This window comes from Pteropus vampyrus, unplaced genomic scaffold, assembly GCF_000151845.1.
Source record: "Pteropus vampyrus isolate Shadow unplaced genomic scaffold, Pvam_2.0 Scaffold166, whole genome shotgun sequence".
Lineage (NCBI taxonomy): Eukaryota > Metazoa > Chordata > Mammalia > Chiroptera > Pteropodidae > Pteropus > Pteropus vampyrus.
In genome coordinates this window covers 2,396,778-2,408,487 of record NW_011888947.1, presented here as the reverse complement: position 1 = coordinate 2,408,487, position 11,710 = coordinate 2,396,778, and the positions used below count along the sequence as shown (strand labels likewise).

The 11,710-nt window shown below is 55.8% G+C and overlaps 1 protein-coding gene and 1 long non-coding RNA gene across 2 annotated transcripts in view; both read left to right on the top strand.

Annotated features, from left to right (window-relative positions):
• The window catches only part of GSE1 (Gse1 coiled-coil protein), a 432,056-nt gene that overhangs the window by 53,473 nt on the left and 366,873 nt on the right, over positions 1-11,710 (top strand). The window lies entirely within an intron of this gene.
• Positions 3,445-7,292, top strand: LOC111745809. Its single transcript, XR_002782796.1, has 2 exons — positions 3,445-3,730; positions 5,872-7,292. It is a non-coding gene; the product is annotated as an uncharacterized LOC111745809 (long non-coding RNA).

Sequence of the window (11,710 nt, the reverse complement as noted above, 5' to 3'; positions counted from 1 at the left end):
GTGGATGGAGGCTCAGGTTGTAGACAGACTCTGAGTATCCAGAGCAAAGAGGGACAGGGATTGTTCCCCGCTGCCTTGTCCCACTCAGGATGCGGGTGTGGAGCAAATGGACAAATCTTCAGGCCATGTCTGCTGCCACGAGTGCCTTAAGGAGGCCCAGCTGAGTTCCTGTGTGAGGATTCAGGTGACAGAGAAGGTGTTCCTCTCCCCTCAACCTCACTTGGTTTTCCTTCCAAGGCTCAGGGGTAGGAAGGATTCTGCTGAAACAACAGCCCCCTGCCCTCTGATGCTACACTATACCTGCCCTTCTGCATAGAGGACCAGCTCCTTTTCATTGAACATGTCACCTCCTCCCAGAGGCCACCCTGACTACTCCAGCTGACGAAAGCTTCTCTCCACCCTAGTTACATCTTCAGCCCTGTGTTTGTGTCTTTTCTGATGTGAATAAATGGACAAATGAATTAATGGCTCCAGGGCATGACACACAAGGCTGGGCTTCCTGGGGCGTGGCTGTGGGTCAGAGAGGGTTGTTGGTGGGCAGGGACTGGGAGACCTCACTCTGGTCTCAAGGGCCTCTTGAAGCTGCGGGCTCTGGATGGGTCCCCCACCCAGGCCTTGTTCTCATCAGTGAAATGCATGGGAAAGTACAGTCCCAGCCTGCTTGCCCCAAGAATCCACGTAGTTACCTCCCTCCATGCTTGCAAAAGGAGGTGTCTGCCAAACCACGTTTATCAACCAATCATTAATTCATTTCCTAATTTTTTTTAAATCACTGCCGACCAGCCAGAGCTTCTGATGGAGATCGAAAGCCCTGGGGAGACATGAGTTGACAGAATTGGCACCCCAAGCAAAGGAATAGGGAGCTGGAACCTAGCTGGGGCCCTCCGTGGAGGCTGCAGGGTAGTTTGGCCTACTGGGATATTTAGAACAGCTTCATGGGCCCCATTTGTCTCCTCTCATCGGGATAGGAACTATGACAGCTGTGTGAGCACACATACATGTCTGTGGGTCTGCATGTGTGTTCCTGTGCACGTTTGTGGATGTGCACACATATGTACACATGTGGTCTGAGCGCAGTATGTATGGTGTATGTGTGGTGTGAAACCCGTGTGCCTGTGTGGTACATTTGTGGTGTATGTGTGTGTGTGGTATGTGTGAGTGTGTGATGTGTGTCCATACAGAGCTTGTGTGCACAGTGTGTGTTCTTGGACGTGTGGTTGCACATGTGGGGGCATGGCGTGTGTCTGGGTGCATGCAGTGTCTGTGTGTGTTCATGCGTGTGTGCTGTGTGTATCTGTGCATGTGGTGCACGTGGGGGTGTGTGCATGGGTGGGGAACAGATGGACTGACGGGGAGTTTCTCTGGATGATTAATGGCTTTTGGAAGGAGGCACTGCATCCATCAGACACTCCTGGCAGGTTCTGAGCTTGGCACCCTGCCCGCCTTCTGGCTGGACCAGCCCAGGTGAGGCTGTGTTCCCAGCCTGGGTGGCCCAGGGCTGGAATGCTGGGCCCTGGAGGGGACAGAGAGCTCCCTTTGGAACTGCGTTGCCCCCTCTCCATACACACATGGTACAACAGCCTGGAATGCAGCCCCTCAGCCACCACTCCTCCACGCACATAACCTGTAATAAATGCAGAGTCCAGGGACTCTCCCCACAGACTCTAGTTTGGTAGGGCCAGACCAGGGTTTAGGAGTTTTTAACAAGTATCACAGGGGTCTGATTCTGGAGGGCTTCAGACTAAACTTAGAAGAGCCTACCTGATGCTACAAGCACTTTGAAAGTATCCTCCCCTTCCCCCTCCTGGATTTGGAAGGAGCAAATTCGTGCTCTCTGCCTCTCATTTGCTGTGTGATCTTAGGCAAGTCTCTTTACCTCTCTGGGCTGCTTCCTCATTTTTGATAATAATCCTGTATCTTACTAGCCTTGGGGCCTTTCTGGGCCTCAGCTTCTTTGTGCACTGGGGTCAATACTAGCACCAGCCTCTGTGGGTTCTCAGGTTCTTGGAAGGAGTGAACGAGTCATGCCTGAGGAGTCCTGTGGGTACCTAAGTCACTGTCACCACTGTTCTATGCTCTGGAGATGGGATGTGTGGTCACATGGGTGCAGTGTAGCTCATAGTGGGTGGTCAGGGAGGTGAGCATCATTCCAGGTACTAATAACAGTATCTGAGCTTACTGAGCCCGCTGCAACCTGTGGGCTGGGCCCTCATCATTCTTCATTTATAGACGAGAAAACCAAGGCTCGGAGAAGTCACAAGACTTGCCCAAGGTCATTGGGCACAGGAAGGCAAGATCCCAAAGCTCTGCCCTTGGCCCTTGGAGTGAGATGGGTGAAGTTGAAGCGAACGGGGCAGCAGGGAGGGCAGGGCCTGGGAGGTTGAGAGGCCCTAGAGCTGCAGCCGCCTGCAAATCCAGCCCAGCTGGGGGATTAGACTGCATCTGGCTCGGTTTACACCAGGGAAACAAAGGCTGCTGCCGACGCCTTTATCTGGGAGAGAGAGGGCAGGAGGTGCCGGGACTCGCCTCGGCCCCGTCCAGGACCTGGATGGAAGGAAGGAGCAGAATCTGAGCCCTACTCCCCCACCCCAGGGATGTGACCTCACATCTCTGGATGGAGGACAGGGTGTTCCTGGAGCGGGGTGAGGTGTGGGGGACAGGCTGGGGAGCGGAGTGGGTAAGGTCACTCGTGGGGGTGAGCAGGGAATCCTGGAAACCCCAGACTTCCCGCAGCTGCGCTTCCCAGGCAGCTGGCCCAGCCCGCAGTGGGGAGCCCACGTGGACTGCATGCCCTCTCCCCTCAGGCCAAGGCCCCAAACTTAGCACTAGGTCTCTCCTCTCGATCGCTAAAGGGAAATGGCCAATAAAACAGAACATGCCCCGCACCCGCACCCCCGCCCTACCCCGCTTGCAATTGCAAGGTGGGGTGAGGTTCTGGCCTCCCTCGGTTACAGGGAGGTGTTGGCTGGGCGCGGGTGGGTGTTTCAGGCCCCCACCTCGTCCCCAGGGGGTTCTGATCTTTCCTCCCTGAACCACGAGGGTGGGAGGTGTTCTGGCCCCTCCCCCAGACCGTGGGCGGAGGGCGTGTTCCGGCCCCTCCCCCAGGCCGCCCTGGGAAGCGCGGCGGCGGGTGCCGGGCGGGCGGAGGCGGCGGTGAGCGCGCGGCTCGCCGGAGCCAGGAGCTGACCTTATTAGCCGGGGGCAGCTGTTCGCGGTGCACATCTGGCAGCGGGCTGCGGCCGTGCCTCCGCCCCCCGCCCAGCCTGCGTTACCTTCCAGGAATGCTGGCAGCGCCTCGCGCATCTGGAGCGTGTTTCTGGGGGCAGCCGGCGCCCCCTCCGGCGCCTGGCCTGGGCTCGGGGCGGCGGCGAGGGGTGGGGGTGAGGGTGGGGGGTGCGCCCTGCCCGGATTTCCTGGCTCCTCCCGCTTGTGGCTGCCCTCAGCGGCTCCTGGGCAGGCCTGTGGTTGGGCCACGGGACTGGAAAGGGCAGCAGGACATGGCTTGCTCTCTATGGGGCTGGGGGACCTCAGGGACCAGCTGCTTGGCCTCCATTGCAGATAGAGGGAAACTGAGGCCTGGAGGAGTCCAGCGTCTTGTTCAAGGTCTTGTGGAGTCCCCCTGTGGCATGGCGAGTTGAGGAGATGCCGATTTCAGGGTTAAAATCACAAAGGTCTGAGTCTGATAAAGCCAGAGAGGTTCTTTTCACACCCCTGTGTGGCATCGTTTTGGGTGAGTCTTTATCCCTGGCTGGCTGGGCTAGAAGCTGGGGCCCTGGAACCTGGCAGAGGACAGTAAGGAATGAGAAGCATCGCGGCATCATGTGGCTAGTGCCGTGGACAGTTGAAGCTGTGTAAGAGATTCTGTATTTTGGCTGGTTCCCAGCCCAGCCTCATCACTGCCCAGCTGTATGACCTGGCCATGTGACTTAACCTCTCTGTGCCTTACCCTAATCTGTAGAGTGGACTTGTCTGAGTACCTCCTTAAAAGGAGTGTGATGCCATGGGTGACACCATTGGCTCAGGGCCTGAGAACAGGGAGGGTCGGGGTTCAGTCTGCCTGGGATGCAAGTGAGGGGTTCCCTGAGAGGTCGAAGAGGGCTAAGTAAGCACTACAGATGTAGGAAAGAGGAAAGGGTGTTTTGAAGAGAGAAAACGGCAGGTGTGTGGACATAGGGGTGATGGAGCTTGGGGCTGCAGTAGAGGTGGGGGGCTAGGTTGGAGCTAGCATGAATGCCCGTTCTTAGGTGCCAACACTCAGCTTCTCTTGGACTTTGTGGCTGAGCCATGGGGAGCCCTTGAAGGTTCGTGAGAAGAGTGGCCTGTGGACTCGCAGGCAGCAGTTCCCTCTCGGACACCCGGTGGAGCGTCCCAGGGACTGTTAGGTGCCAACTGCTGCCTGTAAGGCCTCAGAACCACACCCTTCCTGCTCTCACAGGGCCCCCCTGCAATCTCTGCCCGGCTGCCCCCGCCGCCGCTTCCTCAAGCCCCACACCTCCTCCCTCCTGCAAGACCTATGAATCATACATCCCTGAGTGCGCTTGTCACCTTGACCTCACACTAGGAGTCTTCAGTTTAAAACTAGTATCCCATGGAGGGGATGAGGCAGACTTCCTGAAAGAAGAGGGAAAGTGGGCTGCGGGCAGAGGGGACAGCACAGGACACCTGGTGGAGTACTGACCGGCATGGGCAGAGGGTCGGAGGAGGGCATGAGCATGAGCATGGTGCACACTGGGGGCCAGTTCAGATGACTGGAAAGCTGGGGTGGCACCGGAATCTAGAAGGGAGTTCAGACTAGGAGTTGATAGCTTAGAGTGCATGCTTGGGGGGTTGCCTCCTCCTGAAGGTACTAGGGAGCCATGGACGGTGAAGGAATGAAAGCTCCATGGAGCAAAATAGGTCTCTGTGCTGCTCCAGCCCCAGTGCCCGGGCTGTCTTAGAAGCTCCCTAATCCTGAGCTAAATGAAGGATTAAAGGGGGCTTTGGGAGGAAGGCCAAGGGCTTGACCACAGGCAGGGCAGTGGGAAAGAGTGGACAATAGGGAGCCGAGGCCCAGGGTCCTGGCTTGGGCCAACCAGCCGACTCTGTCGTCAGACCCAAGGCAGGGGGACGTTGGCCGTGCGTCAGGAGGACTCCTGGGTTGCGGCATCCTGCCAGGGACACTTTCTCTGCCTCGGTTCCCTGCCAGGTCCAGCCGGAAGAGCCTGGGGTCCCGACCCTGGCCTGGCGCCATAGGGCACCCGGGGGGCCACCCTCCAGCCTAGCCACCCGCCAGCCTTCCCTGACCTCCCCCAGACACTGTGTCTCGCCTGCCAGCATCTGCTGCCTGCTTCCTCCCTCCCCCGGCCTGTGTTTGTTTTTCTTCTAGAACCATTGCCTCCCACAAAGGCAGTCATCCAAGAGAGGTGGTGTTCTGGAGACATCCCTCTGCCCTCCACAGCCCCATCGTGCCTCGCAGCCCTGGAGGGGATGGCGTGGGAGGCTGGGGCCCCGGCAGGCAGGCGGCATCCTCAGGCGGCCAGGGTTTCGTCAGCCGTTGGCTCCTGGTTCTGCTGGTGGAATCCAGAGCAGGCGTGAGAGCAGCCCTCGCCTCTGCGTCCTGGGAAGGGGCTCTGGAAGGCTCTCTGCTTCTCTTGGCCCCTCTCCCTGCTCCCTTCCTCCCCGCTCAGAGGAGTCAGGCAGGATTTGGGTCAGAGCCCCAGCAGGGGAGGGCTCTGGGCCCCCGGCTGCAGGGCTCTCCTTGGTGCCCCAGGACCCTGGGCCTCACTGGGGTCGCCCTCGGCTAAGGCTTGGTCAGGGCAGGGGCATTTGCAGGGTGCTGATGCTGTTCCTCTCCTTCTCACCCTTCCCTTCCCATTTTCTACTTTCATTTAGTAAATTCATCCAACAGATATCTATTGAACATCCACTATGTGCCTGGCTGGCAAGACCCACCCTGCAGGGCCCTGTGCTGGGGAAGGCAGCGGCCTTTGTGTCGACATGGAGAGATACCATTGGAGGGCAGCAAGGATGGTATCATGGCCAGAGCTGAGCTTATAACAGACCACCGTGACCGATGTGGAGAAAGGAGGCAAGGTGGCTCTTCCTTGGGGACGGATGCCATATTGAGCAAGGCAAGGAGTGTGAGTGAAGCGGGCAGAAATGCTTCCCGGAGCAGCCCGGACGAGGGAGTGCCACAGGGGTGGAGAGGAGGGCATGCTGGAAGAGCCATGAGAAGGGACATGGATTTACTCCTGGATGGGCTGCTCTGAGGACCACCCCGCCCCTCAACCTTCCCACCCCTTGAGCCTCTCCCTGGAGTTGGAGTTGAGGCTCAGGCTCAGAGCCTCCCAGTGGCCAGTATTCCTTCAGGGCCAGACACCTTGTCATTGAACCCTGGCTGCAGCCCTCCATGGAGGCTGTGGTGGCTGCAGCAGGAGAGGGAGCTGAGGCCAAGAGAGGTGGGAGGGGCAGAGCTGGGAGGGCTCCTTCTGGGTAACTCCATGCCCCTCCGAACAGAGTTGGGATTATCTAGAGTCTGCGACTTTGCAGTTTTTTGTGGTTCAACAGAAATCTGTCTCTACCATGGGCACCCCATTACTGGATCCTGAAATCCCACCCTGGAACCCTGAGGATCCCAGACTGAGGGTTCTTCAGGCTGGCAGGGGGTGGGATCAAGGATCTGTGCACCAAAATCTGCTCCGTGGGATCCCAGGACAGGCACATCAGCCCCATCTGGTCAGTGATAAGACCTGTCAGTTGGGGAGGGACACTGGCAGCCCTAGAGAGCTGGAAATGTTCTATGTCATGATCGGCTGTTTTTGGAATACATCCATATGTACCTAAACACCAGCCAGGCATTGAACTGTGTGCACTTAACCGTTTGTAAAAATCTGTGGCCTGGTGAGAAAAAGTTTTCTGATGGTCTAGAAAAATTAGACCTTCAGCACGACTAGTTAGCTGCCTGGCTTTATTCAAGTCACCGAATCTCTCTGAGCCTCAACTTCTTCACCTGTAAAGTGGGACATTGGTGCTGCCTTCAAAGGGTTCCCGTGAAGATGAAAGAAGTTAACACAAATGCAGTGCTCAGCTGTCGTCACTGTTCTGATCAAAGCCGCCTGTGCCACGGTGTTTGCTGTGCAGTGACTGGCCTCGCCAGTGCCTTCCCTCTCGGGAATTTCACATCCTTCCTATTGGTGACAGGCCGGGTCCTTCCCCCATCCCTACAGAAGGCAGACGAGATGTTCCACCCCTACTTTTTGACTGTCCTGGCTAACTTTTGAAAAATGCCTTGTTAATAAAAAGCTACCCCTGGAGGTCCTGAGGTCCAGTCTAAGCCTTCCTTTCTCCCTTCGGAGACAGTTTGAACCTGCCTCTGATAATTTCCTGGCTGTGTACCTTGGGCTCATTGCCTCTTCTTTCTGAGCCTCAGTCTTTGCATCAGTAAAACAGGGCTGCCGATTTCCACGCTAGAGGGTTGTTGTGGGGGATGGGGGGTGGTCAACACAGGAGCTCCCAGCCCAGCACCTGGCACTTAGCAGATGCCCGTGGGTTATGTTCCCTTGCGCTGCCTCCTGGGCACTCCCGGTCTGCACTGGGGCTGAACTGTGCACACCTCTTCTCAACTCCACCTTGAGTGACGTCTCATTGGTAGCTCAAAATCAACTGTGGTGGGAGTATTTACACCATAGAAATTGGGGGATGCTACAGATCAGAGTTGTTGTTTTTCAGAAAGCTGGTTGTTAAACATTTACCACATATCACTGGGGAGGGGACATCAGTGAGCCTCTGCAGGAACTATGTCTTTGACCCAGTGTGCCCACCTCCCCGCCTTGCCTCGATTTAGAAATATGTCACACAGCTTAGTAAGTGACAGAACAAGATTCAGACTGAGGTCTGCAGGAATCCAGAACCCTTTGTTTTAAGCCCTCAGCCCAGCAGAGATGGTCAGGGGGTACTTTCTGGAGGCAGTGGGGCTCCCACCCATGCTTCAAAGGGTTCTCTCCCCCAGCGCTATGCCCCACCCTTGCTTTAGGACTAAGTATGGGCCAGACACCACTTAGGGCATGCTCCTCAACTCCTCCTTACCCAGAACTGAGCAGGCAGCCTGTTTGTCCTTTGTGGTGTCTGCCAGGGAGGGAGTCAGCCCCTGGAAGGCAACTAATCTCTCCTAGTTGCTGTCTGTACCCCATCAGCCAGGTCCCCTTCCACTCCCCACCACTCCCAGCACCACCCCCATTCTGGCCAGCCTGTTCTGCCACTGTCCTGGTGTTCCTGTGCCTGCCCCGCAGCCCACATTCTCAGAGGTGTGCAGGTCTTAGTGTCCAAGTGACTTCCTGGCTCTGAGGAAGAGTTCAGCGCCTTCCTCTTCACATGCCCAAATGTCCTCCTACCCACTCCCCTGGAGCCACTCCTGTCCATCTCCCCTCTCCAGAATCCCGCAGTCCTTAGTGGTTTCCCCTGCTGGACGCAGCTCTGCACGGAGGCCTTGGCCGAGTGCCTGTCCTATTGCTGGTGGGGTCCCGTAGGTGCCATTGGGAGGAATTAGTGGGGCTGCCATGTGGGGCTGGGCAGTCAGGCCTTCCACGGTGGAGTCCTGCACACGTTGGACGTGTGCCCACCAGTGGCCCCTTGCAGCTGGGTGGAGTCAACGGGTGGGAGTGCGTGGGGCCCAAGGGTGAGCGCTAAGCTGCCCGAGGCCCCCAGGGTGAGCAGGGATCAGGGCTGTACGTGGCCAGGTCCAGGTCTGCTCTGGGACATGGTAACCGCCATCTGAGAGCCCCGTGTTATCTCTGCAGTGAAGGTGACAGCAGGCCGAGCTCAGCACCACCACCTGCGCGGGGAACACAACTTTTAAGCATATGTCACGTGCCTTGTGGGACAGACCCTGTGCCAGCCCCTTTGCACACATCATCTTATTTTAAACCTGTAGCATCCTAGTGAGGAGGATACTGTCATGGGCATTAAGGCTCAGAAGAGACAGAAGTGCCCTCCCAGGAGCAATGGGCAGGTGGGGCCTGTGGCAGCAGGATGTCCAGTCTAGGAGAAGACTTGTGCCCATGGCCCATGGTGGGGCAGCTGGGGTGGGGGGTGGGAGATTGAAGGGCAGGAGGTTTAGGGCAGCATCCCCTGCCCTGACTGCTCCTTAGAAAAATCCAGATGCCAGCAGTACCTGGGGATTCCATTTTGATTAGTTGGGGTGAGGCCTGGGCATTTTTGTGAAGTTCCCCAAGTGAATCTAATGTCAGTGAGGGGACACAAATGTGTCAGTTTCCCGGGGTCACAAGTGAATGCAAACATAGTGGCTGAAAACAATACGTTATATTAATAATATTTATGTGATTAATAATCATCGTGCCTGGATAATATCTAAAGAGTAATATCTGGAGGCCAGAAGTCCAAAAGCGGTCTTACTAGGCTCAAATCAGAGTGTTGGCGGGGCTGGTTTTTTTCTGGGAGCTGCAGAGGAGAATCTGTTCATTTCCTTTTCTAGCTTTTAGAGGCCGTCCTAGGAGAGAGACATTGAGGACACAGGGATTATACCAAATGGGATGAACATCCCTTTGACCTAACAGTTTTGCTGCCAGGACTGTGTCCCCTTTTGTCAGCTTTGCCCCAGAGGAGCCCTTGGGGGCTCCTCTGGGACACTATGTCCCAGACACATGTTGAAGAAGGTGGAGGGTACCCAGATGACTGCTGTGGTATTGTGCGCACAGCAGGGCTCCAGGCCAGTCTGTCCTGCTGGAAAGTAGGAGTGTGAAATTAACCAAGGGAGCCAGGCACTGGCCTCTGTGCGGCAGGCGGCTGGGAGGGAATGCTCCCAGAGATATTTTTGGTGGAAAAGAAGGAGCAAATCCCTGTGTTTGATGTGCTCTGGTTTGTGTCTTGACACATGAGAATATGCACGCGCCTGCACACACACACACACACACACGTACGTGCACAGCAGATTTTGGAAAGACGAACAGAAAAGTGTAGAGAGTGACCACTTCTGGAAGGCCAAGGGACCCTCACTATTTACTGTGTAGCATTCTGCACTGTTTGACTTTTTAAAACCATGTGCACTATTTAACATTTTTAAAAAGCCTTTGATGTCAAAAGAAATGTTGCCAGGGGCCAGGGGACTGTCTATTACTGACTCAGGGGCCGGAAAGGTGGGATGACTCACTGAGGGTAGCTTTCTCTGGTTAGATTTCCCCTGAGGGGTGCGTATACATTTGTCACTTGCTGGAGGAGGAGGGAGGGCCTCAGGAATCTTGGGCGGCAGGTGCATGCGCATTGCTGTGCCCTCGAGATGCGTGGAGATGATGAGTCAGCCCCCTGTGCTGGGTCCTGTTGCTGCAGGGTCACCTGTTGGTCACCAGACATCCTTGTAAGGAGGGGGCTGTGGGGTGTCCAGCCTGGAAAGAGAAAAGCTAAAGGGTCCGGTGTGTGAGGGGCTGCGGTGAGGTAAACCCCACGTGTGGGGAGCCGTGTGGGAGAAGCGAGTGCTCCTGGCGACAGCCCGAAGGGCCTACCTCCCAGACCTCAGTGAGCTGCCTAGAATAGGAGCAGATCAAGATGAGGGCGGGGGGACAGTTTCGTGTCACAGTTTAGTGCGTGGACTTTGGAGAACACAGTCCTGGTTCAGGCATCCAGCTTTGCCACTGAGCAGAGTGACTTAGGCCATCGATGAACCTTCCAGGGCCTCAGTTTACTCCGAAAAGATGGGCGTGTTAGGTTGTTCCCTCATAGGGTACTTGTGAGAAATTCTCCAACACCATCTTTAGCTCAGCATATTCACATACACCGGATACTCATACTAATATTCACTTCAGAATTTAAGATCTCAATTTTCTTCAGCAAATTCAATTTTAAAGGAAGCATGACATCATAGTTGTGGTCGGCGACACCAGCCAGTAGCCACCCTGTTATTGTTGTTGTTGTTGTCATCAGTGGAGAAGGAGCTCCTGTCTGACAAAAACCTCCCTGTTTTTGACCTTTTCGGTTGGATGTATTGAGATAACGTTATATGCCTTAATTTTAAAGCAGGTAAGTTAAAATTTTTAAATATTTGATTCTTAAAATACTCCTCAGTATTCCCTTCCACTGCCAGTTAATTTCGTGCTTTTTATATGGATTGTTACAAATTAGGGCCTTTAATAGAGAGCAGTTTCCTCCCTTGGCTGGAGGGAGGAGGTGGGGTCTGGGAGCGCTGCTTTTGGGTCGGCTGGTGTCTAGTCCGGCAGTGCCGGGACATGGACCCTAGGTGGCGCCCAAACCCCAAGCCCCAAACCTGCAGTTTCCCATTTCTTACCTGCAGGATACAGTGTGCAAGTGCGTGTGTATCGGGGCAGGGTTGGTGTATGAATGTGTGTGAGTGTGTCTGTGGGGTCTGTGGGGGAGGGGGTCTGTGTGTGTCTTTGTGTATGTATGGATGTCTGTGTGTGAGTTGTGGGGAAACTGGGCGTGTTGTCAGTAGTGGGTAAAAGTGTGTGAGTATCTGTGTGTGGGTGGGTGTGTGTATGTATGAGTGTGTCTGTGTGTGGGTGAGAACTTTGGGGAACCTGGAATCCCACACTCTCCACCAGCACCCCACACCCTTGCTGGAAGCATGGCTGATGTGGGGTGCTGTGGACTCCTCGAAGGATGCCCCAGCTGCAGGAACCCTGCACCCCGCCCCTGCCTCGCTCATCCTCAGGAGATGTGATTAGCAGATGTACAGAGCCAGGCTGTGATTTATGTTCCCGGCCGC